Source organism: Petromyzon marinus, chromosome 8 (genome assembly GCF_048934315.1).
Source record: "Petromyzon marinus isolate PM22_M1 ecotype Great Lakes invasive population chromosome 8, UKy_Petmar_22M1.pri1.0, whole genome shotgun sequence".
Classification (NCBI taxonomy): domain Eukaryota; kingdom Metazoa; phylum Chordata; class Hyperoartia; order Petromyzontiformes; family Petromyzontidae; genus Petromyzon; species Petromyzon marinus.
In genome coordinates, this window is record NC_133674.1 from 13,113,593 (window position 1) to 13,126,558 (window position 12,966).

Below are 12,966 nucleotides of genomic sequence, written 5' to 3' on the forward strand. Positions count from 1 at the left end.
GCTTAGGGATGCTTTCATCCAGCGTGTGGGTAGACAATGGCTGATGAGATGTTTCTGTGCACTTAACCGACTGACTCGTCCAAATGTATTTGTGTCTCTAACTGACCAACTCTGGACCCTTAGACTTGAAAGAGCGATGTGTATGGGTTTAGCCATGCACTCTTAATGTCAGTTGCTTTGTCATTGCAATCTAAAGGTTATCATGGAAGGTAAATGTGACAGGTTTATGGCACTGTGACCTCATGTCTCACATACCACACCAATCGCACGTTTGCAAAATCCCCCCCCTCCACCCCCCATATATTGCACGCACGTCATAAAAATACCGTGGTTGTCCTACAAACGATGATGACGATGTTGTACAAATGTCTGCTAAGAAACAAGGCTGTGCTGAAACAATGTAAAGATGGGGTGTAGTTATTTATTACTTTTCCAGCACCATACAGTCTCGTGTTTACATTGGGCTCAGCTGGTTTTCTTATTGCCACCATGTGATTGCTCTCCCAAGCAGAATTTGCTTGCCGCTTGGTGTAATTGACACACCTTAGCTCTCTGCCACTGGAGCGTAATTTGAATTATTATCGTGCATCACGGAAACGTTAAGAAAACTCACAGATATGCTTATTGGGGTATCTACAATGATGGTCGGAGATACATCGAGCTCTATGGTGGAAAAGGATGGCAAGCTACCATTCTTGGATGTCTTAATCGAAAAGAGACCAGATGGCTCCATGGGCCACTCTGTCTACAGGGAAGCAACCCATACTGATGCCTACCTAAAACCTGACTCCCACCACCATCCATCCCAGAAGAATTCCCTCATCAAAACTCTACACCATAGAGCTCAATGTATCTCCGACCGTCATCACCTAGCTAGTGAACTGAAACACGTGCACCAAGCTCTCAAGATGAATGGATATTCAGACTACATAATCCGTGAAGCTATCACCCCAACCGTTAGGAAAGAACCATCTGAGGACGCAATGAGAACCATCACCTTGCCATACATAGCAGGGGTCACCAAAAAGATTTCCAAAATCATGAGCAAACACAAGATCCCCAGGTGCGATTTAACACAGTAGATCAAATTCGTGATATAATCCCATCTGTGAAGGATGTGATCCCTGACATGCAATACAAACTAAGCTGTGTTTGTGGCAGTAGTTACATTGGGGAAACTAAGCGACATGTCTCGGACCGTGTTCGTGAGCATAAGGCAGATCTGAAACACGGTAGGACCAATACTTCGGCCGTGGCTGATCATTGTCTTAATGCGGTTGGCTCACACCAAATTGATTTCTCTAAGACGAAGGTGCTTTGCAAGCCCACTGGCTATCAACAAAGATTAGTTCATGAAGCCATCCATATATAGACACAGACACAATTTCAACCGAGAGGCTGGGTACAAACTCAGCAATCACTGGAAGGACGTTATCAACCAGTTTAAGTCATACCTGGCTGTAATGTTTCCATTTTAGCACTGTCCGTTGCTCACCAGTTTTTAATCCCTCACATTAACATAACCTCCGCTCAATATGCCGAGGCCCACCGTTTTTAATCCCTCACATTAACTAAAGCTCCTCCGCTCATGCTCCCCAGGGCTCCTGTGCCCCGCCCACTCCATTCTGACACTTGGGCTACACCCATTTTAAACCTTTATAAACAGTTCGCCTTTAGAGGCTAACCCCTCTTTTTTTTTCTCTTTTCCACCCGATGACGACCGCTTGTGTTGCAATCGAAATGTCGTCGTTTTTTGTAAAATATTTTTTTAACCTATCTACCTGACTTTACCAAAAGACCCAAAGAATATGAATTCCTGCAGTCACGAAAGCTTTAAGTCAGTGACATTATCGCTCGCCAATTATGTTAGGCTGTAGTCGAGAAATTGAACTCAGGCGGCCAGGCTCGTCGCAAGGTATGCTAACCACTGCAACACTGCCGCACGGTCACATTTATTGAAATAAGTCAATGGTACATCACTGTTGGTGGGGTTAGGTATGGTACACCAGTGGGCACACATTTCCAGAATATCGGCATAAAAGGTCAGATAAGCCCTCTCAAAAGTACATTGACCTTTGTTGCTGCATTGTGTGCAATGGGTGGCCTTTGCAAAAAAATAAGAGTCTATATATACAACACAATAGCAATGAAACAGTAATAAAGCATCGCAAATCTGGTTTGTCTTTTGTACTTTTTGTCTATCCAACTTAATCCTTGTATGGATTATTCCAGAGAATAGGTTGTTTGAAGTTGTTCATAATCACTCGGAATTCCAGGGGCTGGATTTAAGAAAAAAAACTGGGTGCATATTTTTCATCGCGTTTTGTACGACTTGAAGGGTGGTAGTCAGGTGCATGAGATTTAACCACCAAATCCGATGGGTTTATCCTGCCCACCAAATATGTCTAGACAATTCATTTCAGGAGAATATTTAGCAGTCAACATTTAAATCATGTTAATTAGAATATTTAGCTCTCGGGCATTATTACTCACGGCTTTCATACAAAATGATAATGCTTGGTGTCTGAGGTACACACACGTGTTTAATTATTTTATATTCCTTTGATGAGTTGTGTATGTTGGCATATTGCTCTGATTTTGTTTAGTTTGAGTGCTTCTCTCCTCCCTCTTTTGGAATTCATTGCAGATTAAGTGAACACATGCCCCTATATTGAGACTTGCTTAGCGAGCTGAAGTAAAAAAGCAATCTCATTGTCTGCATACTCATATGAGCATGTTTTTGACAGCTCTAAGGCAATTGTGAATGGATATTTTCTGTTTTATTGTAGGAATCTTATTCTCGCTAGGACCTAATTGTTGAGTGTTATAACAGAATTGACCCCACACATGCATGATCATGTACAGATATTGTTAATCCACTGCTGTATGAAGGTTTTCCCATGCCATGTTGATCATGGGGGTTGTTTGGCCATACTTCACCATCACGCTGGTCTGTGTTGGTTGGTGAAAGGGAGTTCAGATATCAGTCACCAGATTCATAGCATAGGGCACGAACTACACCTGCCACCACTCTTCCAAATCTTCATGTATTTCTTCAGTCTCTTTAAAAAGTGAATGTTACCTGTACCATTGACTGAGTTGAGGGATCCTTATGTGCCACAATCACCACAGTGTCTGATATGCAGGTGATGACTCGTCCATGTAGACGATGGATATGGATCATTGTTCAAACATTTTTCTTGGGTGTATAAATGCACACTATACTTGCTAAGAAGACATACCGCATTCGTAAATAACAAGCTACGTAAAATAAGAACGTCTTTACGTCTCTCAACGAGAGGTAAAGAAGATCTTAATATTTAGGCTGACTGCCAGTCTTTATGAAGACTGTGGCTTGGAGTGAGAGAGTGTGCTTTAATTTAATACCACACATGGCATTATTTCTTTTGTATTTAAAAAGTTATTAAGCCCCCCCCCCCCCCCCCCCTGTATGTAGGCATAATCACCAACCTATGCTGATCAGCTCGGCGAATTGTGGTCAAACACACTCGCATGTCTGTTTTTGGTTGGTTGCGGTTGCACCCGATTCAAGAGCCGAATGGCTCACAGGGCTATACCAAAATAAATAAACTGAAGAAAAAAACCACGGACCCGGTAGCCAGTGGCGCTCGTTCCGCCAGACATAGCACAGGCTGGGTCGATGAAAGAAGCAGAGGGTATTAAGAATCACTGGGTGCATAGAGGATGCCATCTGGATATGAATATCCACTTTGTACCTATCCCCTGCGTTGTCATTGATGCATAACGCCTTGAGATGTTATGATGAAAGGGGCTGTAATTGTTACTAATTATACTATACCAGGAATGTATCACATACAGTATGCAGAATATCCTGACATGCGAAGTTATTTGGTAAAAGGATATAGCGTAGGAGTTTCAAAATAAAATATAGGTGCCCTTACTGGACTTAGTTGCCTGCTTGATTTGTTTGTTTGTGTTTAATAAACAAAACGTCACAGTGCCTAATATCTGATACAATAAGAGGCAAATGTACATGTTTTTGACAGGTTTTGTCTTGTTTATATGAAATACCCCACTTAAAACTGCTGTTGAACTAATGGTACATTTATCATAGAATCCAGTCTTCATTTAAAATCCACTGTCATAGCACACCGCACCTCAGAGTAACATGGTTTGCTACATTACGGTGCGAATGAAGTTCAACATACATCACGGTAAATTTCATCAAAACACAATTTTAAATTACTTAGCATGGAATAATGAAATTACATTGGAGAATCAAACAAATTCCAAACAATACATTTAATGTTATTGATCTTTATATTCTTGGTTCTTTCAGTAAAGTCACGTGACTTTACCGAAAGAACCAAGAATATGAATACCTGCAGTCACGAAAGCTTTAAATCGAAATGTTATTGATCTTAAATGCGCAAGACCATTTTATTAAAACTAAAACAAATCCCACGATATGCAGCTGCTTAATTGATTGGAGAATGCAACGTGCTTGGAATATCAAACAGCTCGTGAATGAAGGCAACAAATGTAAAACCATCTGTCCAGACCTAGGCGACATGAGTCACGGTGTGGTCTCAGAGGCGTCTGCTTAGAATTCCATATTATGGCCACGTACAGTCATTGCTGGCTGGAATTGTTAAACCACTGCCGTGTCACGCTGGTGACTCAACCTGTCTGACCTCAGCTTGTACCCAATCTTGTCCTGGGGGCACTGCGACAAGACAACACATTTGTCTCAAAGGAGTTGTTTTAGCATGACTTAAACTGGACTTGGGAAATAACAAACAAAAAACTAAACACGGCTGTCAATAACATTGTGGCCTTCAAAGGTAAAGTATATAATCGGTGACGTTTCAGGAAATGGCCATTCTGCATACCACGCACCCAAATAATTGTTAAATTCATATAAGCAAGCAAATTTTGCAAATTCACACTGGGCCTGGAGAAATGTAAACAATCTAGATTTGATCTAGATTTGAAGCTTTCGTGACTGCAGGAATCCATACTCTTTGGTTCTTTCGGTAAAGTCACGTAGGCAGAAAATAAATTAAACCACGTGACGTTTCGATTGCAACACAAGCATTCATCATCAGGTGGGAAAACCACAGCAAGAAACATTTTTTTTTGCTGAAGTGGGAGAGACAGTTGCTGTAGTAAGAGGTTTTATACTTTGCCTTTGAAGGCCACAATGTTATTGACAGTCGTGTTGAGTTTTTTGTTTGTTATTTCCCAAGTCCAGTTTAGGTCATGCTAAAACAACTCCTTTGAGACAAATGTGTTGTCTTGTCGCAGTGACCCCAGGACAAGATTGGGTACGAGCTGAGGTCAGACAGGTTGAGTCACCAGCGTGACACGGCAGTGGTATAACAATTCCAGCCAGCAATGGCTGTACGTGGCCATAATGTAAACATTACATATTGTATACGTGTAAATAGTATTTATGTTAGACTACAATCATGTATCGTAATTTGATGCACATTGAGATCCTTAAAGGGCAACTTCTCTTATCCACAAATGTACTTATCCGCGACATTGTCTCCGACATTATCAAGAGAGGATTACCACATTCAATGGTGCGTACAGACATATGAATAAATATACTCCACAAATTATCCGAATAGATCGATAAAAGTTCGGATGATCAAAAAAATATTTGGGATTATTCCCAAAACGGAAGTGATGCGACTGAAACAACTCCACTTGCTATCGTTTTTTTTCTGAAATCTATCCATGGCCACACCCGCCAACCTTTGCGATCTCCCGTAACGGTACATTCCCGCCCGCTCAGCCAGCTCTGCAACTCCTCTGCACGCCGTCCCCGCGCCTGGTCACCATCGGAGGTCGTTCCCTCAGTCACTATGGCCCTGTCCTCTGGAAGTCACCACCCATCCATCTCCACCTCTCCAGCTGCCTCCTTAAGTTTAAGTAATTCCTCAAAACCTCCCTCTTTGATAGCGCCTTTCCCACCTTCCCTTGCCATCCTTCATGGATGGCTGCCACCCTTCCCTTTGCTCAGTGTCCATTACCGTTCGGCACTTTGACACGTTTAGTCTCGTGATTCAGCACCGTATACGTTAAGTCAAGTAAGATGACGTCACTGCAGCTTATTTCCTACCAAAAGTGGTGTCATGCGACGTTCACTTATGTCACTTTTGTGAGCTGAAGACACATTCATGTAAAACGTAATTTAAATGGTCCGAACATTTCAACCTTTGCCTCAAATATCTGAGAATAAAGTGACGTGATGTTGTTTTAATGTGAAACTCATCCCTAAAGAGATAATGCATGAATAAAAATAATGTGAAAGACGGGTGAGCTCCACTGTGTAAAAAAAAGTAACAAATTGAATCTTAGATTTCTGACATGCCTAACATTCCATTGCGATCATAGGTTGAATGAGCCTCTTGCAGCCGAAACATTAGTTTTCCCAATAAATCTTCGGACCTTGCGAAATCTCTGTTTAGTTATTGATGTGTGATTGTACGATGCCCCGCAGGGGAGCGGGTTGACCGCCATAGTGCCTCGCGGAGCCAGACAGACTGCACGAACCCGGTGAAAAAGAGTTACACTCATATACCGCTAGACGACAAAAAGTTAAAGTTCAAACAAATAATCGTCACAGTGCAAATATTTTTGTAAACGTATCACTTAATACATGATAGTTTACATTTTTTTCAAGTCGATGTTTTCTAAACACAACACAAAAATTGTGCTAGCTTCTGCCAACGCTCAAACAAATAAAAACACAAATGTGTAATTTCGCTTGATATGTGGATGTATATAATTGTTGACTTTTACCCATTTTTCTTTAACATTGTTCATTACATCTTTATGTCGAAACGAATTGCGTTGTTATCTTACTTGGGTTATATATTTATGTAGGGTGATAGTCACCATTTCATAATACAACAGCAATGCAGCTGGTTTCACCCTGTCGAATGTTATGTACTCAACGTTTCCTTTTTTTCTATCCCTTGAGATGGTGGCTGTTGGAAATGTTTTGAAGCTATTATTAAAATGTGAAAGTGTACTCTCGTGTAATTGTGCCATGCCAACATTTATGACATTCCTTGGCTCACATTTATAAGTTGCGAAATGGCATTATTTACAATGTACTAGCCTAGACTGATGCATTTCTATGGCAGTGGCAGAACAAATATGCATTGCATTGACAAGGGATATCATCAACGAAGTACGTATTGCATTAAAAGAGAAATGGGCATTTACTGTATTGCATCAATGGTCACCAAAATTGTGCAAATGTTGCAGAGGAAAGAGTTACGTGATCGGGAACAAAGCCCAGCAGCAGTGAGAAGGCTGCGCTTGCTGGTTTTCTCTGCTTTTCTGTAACTTCAAAATAGCTAAGGAATGAAAGAAATGAGGGGAAAGTGTGACCTAATATACTGCCTGGAATTGGAGCTGGAGTGAAATATAAAAAAAGGAAAAATTTTCCATATACAGGCAAAAACAGGGCGGCCCACGAGCACGCAAAAAAAACACTGGCAGGAATGTAACTCCAAGGTTGTCAGAGGTATGTGAGGAGAGGGTGAACGCTCTGATGGACCTGGATATCTTTCAGCTGCGCTTTCCAAATAAGGGCAAAGGAGGAGATGCAGCTACAAGTTTAAAAGTCCCACATAGTGACTGGGAATAAAGATTCCGCGATATATATTTGATTGAATAAGCTACTGAATCACGTGTTCCTGTGAAGTAATTAAATACATAAACGAGGTGTCTTTGGAAAACAACATGATTTGACAGTGAAAAAGTAACGAGATGTTCAACTCCTGAGTTGTTTCATATAGACGTGAAGTCACGTGTGTACACATTGACGCGGCCGTAGTGCGAAACGTTGCGCTCAAATAAATGAGCTTCATGTGTTCGTCATTCTAACAAGTCGAGTCACGTCATTAATTGAAACGTATCTCAGCGGCGTTAATTCCCATTGCCTGCTTTAAAAAAAAAAACATGCATTCTAGCAAATGGGGGCGTGTTAAAACCTGGGGCGTACTCTCAAAAGGCAAGCGAGGCGTCACGCGGGACTCTTACGTTGAAGCAGCTCCCGCGGAGTTTCCTCTAAAGCACGCTGCGTGGGTATGCGCCCTGACAGAGACCTCCGGCTGTCTGGTGAGTTGATCCGAGGCGGTGGTGGCGGTGGTGGTGGTGGTGGAAGAGCGTCTTCAGGGGGTTTGCCTGCGAAGCGCGCCTGTGCGTGCGCGCGTGTGCCGAGCGTGTCCCTGCTAACGGGGGGTGGGGGCGACCGCCAGTCTTTATATCCAAGAGCATTCTAAAGAGCAGGTAATAGCAACTTTCATGCTGAGCTCTTTACGAGCCCCCTCTCTTTTTTTCCAGCTGAGCAGTCTCGAAGGCGTTTTACACGAGAACTTGGCTTAATAATTGAATGAGCATTCCCCGATATTGGTGAGAACACTCCTTGTGATAAATGAACAGTGAAATAAATAGATTGTTGCAGAGAGGTGCTTTGTTTCTGAAGCGCTACTTTACTGCCGTCATTAAGTGTTACAATTCGGACTACAAAAGTGTTTAGTGTTGTGTGATGTTTGCAAGTAGAGGCCGTGTTGTGTGTAACAGTTGTGTGTGTTGATGCTTGTGAGTGTGTGTAACTTTTCATTTGAACCCTTTGATTTATTTGAATGCCAAATTGTCCCGTTTTGTTTGAACCAATGATTAACAAGACAAGCGTTTACCTGTGTTTCATACTTTTGAAAAGCATAAATGAAGTACTTATTTGTTCAACAAAGCTGTATTTTACACGTGTAACCATGAAAATAATCTGCAGAGTTAAACATGCGTTTCTTAAATTCCCCAAAACTACTCACCCTGGCTCTTCAGCCATCTTTATCAGTGTTACCTCATATAGTGGAGTTTAATATGAAAACACGCGTTTGTTTTTCTTGCAAGCATTCTAAATAATGTTAAAGAGTATCAAGTAAGAGCTGTGAGTCAAAGCACCACACGTGCAATCATAGTGCTTTTGGTGTCTAAAAAAACTGTTTTCGTAAGTGAATATTTTAATAAGTAAGCAAATAGAGGACCGTGTGTTATATTAAAAGTAAACAGACATCTGTGCCCCAATAACGTAACCGGGAGAATAACAATGTTTAAGCCAGTGCTGTTAAGGCTGAATGTCTTACGGGGCATTTTTTTCTTACTAAAACTCACATTGAAGTTAAAAAAAACAAAACGTTATTAGGTTACCCATACACAGCAACAGTCGTTAGGAACAATATTTCCCGTTTGTATACCTTGCTGGAGAAATGTTAAGGTATTTTACCGCTTTAACCTTACGGTTACTAGCATTTAAAAAGTAAAAGGAAAGAATGGTGAAGAACCTATTTTTGTCCAAGCTGACACAAACCAGTGGAAGGTTAAGCAGGCTCGACCTGCGAATAGCCAGACAACGTACAGCAGACGGGACTAACTAGCGGACGTGTAGCGTTGCCAGACCATAGCAGCACTGTGCTAAATCCTGTAATTACAGGATTCGGTGGCACGGTGACAAATGCCACATGCCAGGGAGAGGGCGGTACCAGTTTGTGGTTGAAATTGCAGCTGCGTCGGATGAGATGCCGCTTGCATTTTCTGAGGCTTAAGTGAAAATCCATGCAACTTCAAGCTCGGATTTTGAAGATGATAAATAAAAATGTATGTGCTTGTGTGTGTTGGATTTAATGATTTTCGGTTCGTTGGATGTTTAAAGTCATTTTTACGTAAAACAAAAAAAATACGTACAGCGGAATAATTCACCTCGATACTTTTGCATTAAAAAAAAGTCTCAAAAGTAAACTTAAGTGCTACGTAAAATAAGTGGTTGTAAAGTTTTGATACGTTGATTATAGTGGAGCAAATGCAATTGTGAAATTGCTGTCGTGTCTTGGTGCAACGAAAGGTATAATATAAGCAATGACACTTTTAGCAACGTAATATATCCCTTGACATTCTAAAAACGATGCCAATGTCAGTAGAGCAACCCTCCTGCCCATTGTGAGACACATGAAGATTACTACCGTCACCGTCATTTGGCCGTGCCATGAGAACATAATGGATTACTACTCTTTGCATAGTTTATTGCATGATCATTACCAATGCCAACAGGAGAGCAGAGAGGCCAGCGTGTTGAGCATGCAAAGTGCGCAGTCGTAATTGTCTCTACTTGTTATTTGCCCCGGTTTCAAAGATCAGAAACTGTAACCAGATGGCCACAAAGAGGTGTGTGTGTGTGTGGTGTCGACAGTCGGTAAATTGGGCTCAACGCTTGTTTGCAAACTTCCGTTCGTTGAGTTTTGGTGTTTGAAAAGGACACCCCATGTTTTAAGTTGACCGTAAGGTGCATTTTGCGTTGTTGAAGTTAAAGCACATTTTTATATAAAATAACCTTTCTTCAAGAACTCTTCCGTTGTTAAAAAATGACAGTGTGCAGGGTTTGATTTTGACGCACCAGTTCCAACAATGGGCGAGTTTATTACAGCCCCCATCTCTCTCCACCCAGCAGTCTAAACGGGTACACCAAAGTCGATCGGCAGGTTACGTGTGGTGTGGTGAAGCGTGGGTGGACCCACCTCTTCAAAGACGTCTGGTCAGCATGGAAGAGTAGACCAAAAATTCCTCTCGACACACTGTCCGGAGCTCCCTCTGATGGACTGTCTGGTGCTTCCTCGAGTAAAGAGCCTTCTGCCAACAGTGGCATGAACAGGCACTTTGCAGGGTTGCACCCCTATTCCGCCTTCTATTAGTTGTAAAACTTTTAAAGTAGAGGCTGATGGGAAAGTCCTCGTGCAATGCATGACCGAGTCCACGCAAACAACCCACACACCGTAGGTGAACAAATGATGGAAGTAAGAGATGTAATATAGGGACACAGAGCCAGGATAATTGAATCGTGTGCACTGGTTGTTTGGATGTTAGCGGTTTACAATTTAAGCAGTTATTGTGATGAATATGTGATTTTAAAAAAAAAGTTTTATGGCACCAACATGTTTTAAGTTTTCGAAGGGATATTTAATTTTCAAAGTCCAATACAAATTTAGTTCAATCCCAGATAATGTGAAGAGCTGAAATTATTTGGTACAGGTCAGCAAAGTGTCTACTGTGTCTACAACCATTGTGGCATAACAGGCAATACACAAGATGTAATGTTCATTGCAGTGAAACACAGCAGGTAACCATAGTTATTTCAAATTCTCATTTTCACTTTTATATGAATGGAATCTGCTGTACTTTGACATTTACTACAGCATATTAAGAGCGTTCTATAAGAGCAACCACAAGCTTTTAAAGACCATCGTGTTATCGCTAATAAACAGCTGTGGAAATTGTGCCGAACATGAATATTCCAATGCTTGATTCCCCAAATAAATAAATGGTTATATGATTGCAACCAAAATGTATTCACAAATTCACAATTAAATGTATTGTTTAAAAAAACAAGCTTAAACCATGCCACACTTTTACAAAGCTCTGTTAATCATGAATTGATTAAGCAATTGATATTTAACACCAGTTAATCACAGCTGAGTTGGAAATACTTCCATTCTATTTCTAAATGACACTTTGGCTTTACTTGCATTTAAATGTGGTAATCTGTGAAAAAAAGTGCGTGTGAAAGGTTGTTTTTGTATAGGCTGTTATCTTGCACTCTCTTTAGTCAATACATATAACTATCACCATAGCAGGTAGGGTTCTCATTGATCTTGAAGAATAAATGTTTGCACTGCTAGGCAACTCATACTGTGGAAACAAACTGATAATTTCCAGGCATATGAACCTTATGGCCGGACCCCCGGGGTCCCATCGGCCCCCGGCTCTCGCATAAACATTATATTATAATGTAAACAAAATCTTTGCTTTTTTCACCAATGGCTTTGAAAAATGGTCGCAAGTGTTGCCTTGTTAAACTATGCCTTTAAAACTGAAAATTACTTACCTGCAGTACCTCTATTTAAATGCACTGTCGAAAAAATAATTTACACCCCTCTGTCAATCATCGTGTTTCTCAGTGTGGATTTGTGAACACACTTTGTAAACAGTACATAAAATAGTACGCGTTTTCAATGCGCTGTTTATATTGTAACAAGCGTTTATACCAATGTTACTCTACAGAGTAGTGGGTCGCCGCTCCTCTTATCCACATTAATACGAGCGGTATGTGGGGACGATGGCTTAACCGCAAAAATAACCTATCTGCACATATGCATACGGACAAGAGAAGTATGATCAAACAGGAGGAATTAACGGTGCAACGCATCTCATCTGTTAAATGTCTGCAGGTAATAAGATTGTCATCGACTGATCCTGGCTGCAGATATTGGTAGGTCACAAATAATAATGAAGATAACAGAGCAGTTTCACTATATTATGCATTCTTGATTTGAAGCTTTCGTGACTGCAGGAATCCATACTCTGGTTCTTTGGGTAAAGTCACGTAGGTATAAAATAAAATAAATCACGACGTTTCAGGCGCAACACAAGCGTCCGTCACCTGATGACGGACGCTTGTGTTGCACCCGAAACGTCGTGATTTATATTATGCAAACCGTTATGACAAATGAAGGACATAAGTCGTGTAGGTAGTTTGAGCAGCTTTGGATAAGACTTATGATCCTGCCCATACCCGAGCATGGAGTGCATTCACTTGTTGAGCTCTTCTGCGCATTCGTCCTCGCTGTTGCGCTTGGACGACATGACAACACAACGATCCGCGCCAGGTGGGACGGAGTCGCCAAAATTACATTAATTAATTACGATTTTGACTTCCGTTTATTCGGGACCCCGGGCTCCTGCCATAAGGTTCATATATCCGCTTAGTGGTACACTGAAACACTTTTTGGCTCCTCTGGAAGACATGTGCACGAATCTCCCAGGCGTGTTATTCAATAGCAATGGCCCTTAATGCAGTTGTCAAGATCTGACAGTAAATTCTATTCTACATGCCAGCTCTGCTTAAGCGTT

The 12,966-nt window shown here is 41.3% G+C and overlaps 1 protein-coding gene across 3 annotated transcripts in view; it reads left to right on the forward strand.

Moving 5' to 3' along the window:
• LOC116940239 (palladin-like) overlaps positions 1-12,966 on the forward strand; it is a 138,747-nt gene that overhangs the window by 83,911 nt on the left and 41,870 nt on the right. Inside the window, exon 1 of one of the 3 annotated variants that reach the window (XM_032949737.2) lies at positions 8,028-8,124. The exons of the other annotated variants lie outside the window; for them this stretch is intronic. The gene's annotated coding sequence lies outside the window, so the exon portion shown is untranslated. Of the gene's footprint in view, positions 1-8,027; positions 8,125-12,966 lie in introns of those variants that run through there. 3 annotated transcript variants of the gene reach the window in all.